This window comes from Pyxicephalus adspersus, chromosome 3 (genome assembly GCF_032062135.1).
Source record: "Pyxicephalus adspersus chromosome 3, UCB_Pads_2.0, whole genome shotgun sequence".
Taxonomy (NCBI): domain Eukaryota; kingdom Metazoa; phylum Chordata; class Amphibia; order Anura; family Pyxicephalidae; genus Pyxicephalus; species Pyxicephalus adspersus.
In genome coordinates this window covers 150,245,921-150,250,143 of record NC_092860.1, presented here as the reverse complement: position 1 = coordinate 150,250,143, position 4,223 = coordinate 150,245,921, and the positions used below count along the sequence as shown (strand labels likewise).

Here is a 4,223-nt window from a genome sequence, read left to right as displayed (position 1 = left end):
ACCCCATGGTCATCTGAGGATTAGCAGTTTCACATCAACTCACAAGCTATATTGTGGAAACACAACCAGGTAAATGCACCTGTTTTACTACTGATACATTGGGGCTGATTTATCACGTGAATGTGCGTAAGCTCACTATGCGAATATATGCTCCCCTGGACATGGCGCATTACCGCAAGCCCGGGTCGATTGCTAGTGCACTCGCCTGCTGGCTTACAGCATGGATCAATGAGCAGTGGTGTCGAGAACTCACCAATTAAGGTAATTAATTTTCAGCTGCGCGATTCAGGAGTATCTGTTAAGCTCTGTCAATGGTGAAGTCATAGCAATCAATCAATCAGGGGAGCAGAGCTGTCAGCATAGTAAAGCTCCGCTGATTGCTCTGCTCCCTGATTGGCTGAGGAAAGGGAAATCCTGATGATGCTTGAGCTGTCATCAGGGTTTCCTATTTCTCAGCCAATCACTTGAATGGCACATGAGTGATCAGAAGGGGAATACCGGTATGAATGGCACATGAGTGATCAGAAGGGGAATAATCTTTCAGAAACTCTTTTTCTAGATTTTCCTCCTTTAAAATTGGGTGCGTCTTATATTCCGGAGCGTCTTATACGGCAAAAAATACGGTACGTAACAAAAACTGTCTGGATCATCAAGGCAAGTTCTAGGCATGATGACAAGTGAAATCAATCGCAGTTAATGTAGTATCTAACCTTAAAAAAAGAAAACTGTGTTTTAAAACACTCCAAATCACCCAAATCTCTATTTAAATTCCCCATTTACAGATGCAGAAACTGTAAAACATTGTGAAAAGAGCAACATTTAAGTTTTGTAAAACTCATACCCAACATAATTTAAAGCTTTTAAACCATCTTTAAACCAACACAATTGCACCTTCTTACTATGCGGCTGGTTTATTAAAGTTCTCCATGACTGGAGAAGATAGACTATCATGAAAACCTGAAGTGAATCTGAACCAGGATTAAAAAAGATTAAAAACATTTGTTCTGGCCTCCCGGCATTGTGCGATGAGTGTGTGGCTAGACAGTCAGCTAAACAATTGTCAGAATCTTCAATAAATGGACACTTTCTTGTGTATTTACTGAGAAATTCTAACTTTATATAACGTTTCATATTATATTTCTTATATTTGTGAAACTGCAATACAATACAGATAACAGAGCATTGATACATATACATAATAAACAATAATTACCACATTTAACATTAGATAAACAGTGGCTGAGAACTTACAGACATATCAGGTCTCAGGCCTGATGTAGGACAGTCACTTCTAACACACAGGAGAGTGAAGAAATCTAAGATGGAGGTTACCTCAGAAGACTTCCAGAGTCAAAGGTTACTTCCTGGTTACCCTGGTTACATAACCCCCTAGAGCAGGGGTGTCAAACTCAAGTACACAGTGGGCCAAAATTCAAAACTAAAACAAAGTAATGGGCCAAACTTGAATCTAAAATAGCACCGTTACTACAATTTCCTGCGTCAAGAAAATAGTCTAATGCGGGGCTTAATGTTATGAGTGGCTGGAACTCCCTCTTCACTGAAATAGCATCGCTACTACAATTCCCTGCGTCTATAAAACATTCCAATGCGGACCCACGCGTAGGCAGAGAGTCCGCTGGTCTATAGATGCGAGTGATTCTGGGAATTGTAGTAACGGCGCAATTTCAATGCAGTGGCAGACTAGCTGCCATTCATATTCGGGATTCTTTTGGGGGCCAAAAAAAAAGGACGTTGCAGGCCAGATTTGGCCCGCGGGCCAAAGTTTGACACCCCTGCCCTAGAGACTCCAATATACATGCTATAATGGAAATGCAAGTAGATGGCAAAAGTAAAATAGAATGCAATATTAAAAAAAGACCATACGTTTATATGGGCAGAACAACATTTGTTAACTAATAGCAGATGATTTTAGAAAATCTATTCCAAGTTTGCTGGATCACCCAGGTTCTTCCATGATAGTCTATCTTCTCCAGTCTCAGAGAGCTTCAAGAAATCTGGCCTAATGATTAAAATTAATTTTGCTGGCAATGAATGGTGACACAACACTATAAATATAGATATCCTCATTTTGTATCCTAATTTCTTCAGGTTCCAGTGTCTTTGTGCTCTGAACATTGTTTGCCTGGAAGAAGAAAAAGGCTCAGAGCAACAATATATACCTGCTGTTATGATTGTGTTCCATGTTCAGAAGAAAAAATATCCAATAGTACTGGTATACCTGCTCCTTGTTTAGGTTTTACAAATTTTACATGGGGATTTTTAAAAACACAACTCCACGAATCCTAACATGTCTAACAGGGGTTCCAAACTCTCCATAGAGAATCATTGCATATTCAATAGAAAATGCAAATATTCAACAGCTCAGCCGGTTTCAACAGAAAAGGAATATCTGAAGAATATCTGAGTTTTCTCCCAATGTCAATGAATGTATTATTCACTGGGCCAATGTTGGGTGTATGTGTGCTAATTGTATTTTAAAAGTAGGAAGAAATTTGCCAAAAAATTACAACACCCTACGTTTAGAATACAAGTATTTATGATTCTTTTTCTTTTATTAACTAATGCTGACCTTTGCAGTTTCTTCAGTTTCAAAAGAAAATCCCATTCCAATCAAAACCTTTCAGCATTAGTTGCTCTCTGATGCTTTGTTCAGCAAATTCATCATGGGTTACACCTAAGATATCTGTCCTCTGCTGCCCTGTTGCTGGATTGGCTGAACAAATGTAAATAAATGAAGTGAGCTCTACTGAAGTGGGTGGCTCTTCTGTCATTGCATTAAGAATGACACAGATGGAGAATAATGTCCTCAACTTACCCTTTGCAGGGCTGGATGAATGTAATTGTGTACATAGAAGAGGCAGTCATTTGGTGCCCTATAATCTCTGTGTGAAGGCCTCAAGCTATTTCAAAGAGGGAACTGTGCTAATTTCTAAAATGGTCAACGTGGTTGAATATTGTACATTTATCCCTGTTTAGTACAATTGTTACTACATTTTGTAAACGGATATGGTCTACATACCTTCCATGCAATATTAACAAAAAGTTCTACAAAAGTTATAAATGAGATTCCCACAGATAGTATAAATTGCATGAAATGCCCAGACGACCCAATTATATGGCCCAATAATAAGCAGAATCATTGTGTGAAAAAAAGTGTGGAATTCAAGATGACTTCCTTGCTGCAATATTTTCATCTGTGACATTTTTTTGTTGTACTATAACGGGTCTAACATTGGGATTATTTATTTATCATTGGGACACTCCTATTGTTAAAGCTAATAACCGCAACCTGAGCTACGTTCTCCTGGTCTCCATCATGCTGAGCTTCCTCTGTGTGTTCTTGTTTCTTGGCCGTCCAGTAGACATAACCTGCAAGCTGCGTGTAACATCTTTTGGTGTTATATTCTCAGTAGCTGTTTCTTCTCTACTTGCCAAAAGTATCATGGTGTGCATTGCTTTTAAAGCCACCAGACCTGGGAGTTCCTGGAGGAAATGGATGGGAGTGAAATTACCCAATTCTGTAATGTGTGTGTGTTCACTGGTTCAAGTCATAATCTGTGTCACTTGGTTGTCTATTTCTCCCCCCTTCCAGGATGAAGACATTCACTCCTTTCAGGGAAAGATCATCATTCAGTGTAATGAGGGCTCAGTTTTTGGTTTCTACTCTGTTCTGGGATATATGGGGCTTCTGGCAGCTGTGAGTTTCATCACAGTTTTTTTAGCCAGAACATTACCGGACAGTTTTAATGAGGCCAAGTACATCACCTTCAGCATGCTGGTTTTCTGCAGTGTGTGGATTGCCATGATCCCCGCCTATCTGAGCACTAAAGGGAAATATATGGTGGCTGTGGAGATCTTTGCTATTATAGCATCAAGTGCTGGACTTTTGGGCTGTATATTTTTTCCTAAATGTTATGTAATTCTATTCAGGCCCGAAAATAATAGAAAACAAATCCTTTTGGGAGTAAAACAAAAGCACTGAATATTAATTTTTTTACATTTTATTAGTAATGTGTGCAGTTTTTTTAAAATATTGTGATAACACGTTGCTATATTTGAATCAGCTTTTAAATGTTTATCTGTAATGTCATATAAAATTATAACCATATACAGTGCTCCTTAAAGCAACATACTACTTATTAAGTAAGAAATTAAAAATAAAAAAAAGTCATTATAACTTCTTTCATTACGATTAGTATTTA

At 38.3% G+C, this 4,223-nt stretch overlaps 1 pseudogene; it reads left to right on the top strand.

Moving 5' to 3' along the window:
* The first annotated feature begins 228 nt into the window (after nt 1-228).
* LOC140327528 (vomeronasal type-2 receptor 26-like) lies at nt 229-4,003 on the top strand (annotated as a pseudogene).
* The last annotated feature ends 220 nt before the right edge of the window (nt 4,004-4,223 follow it).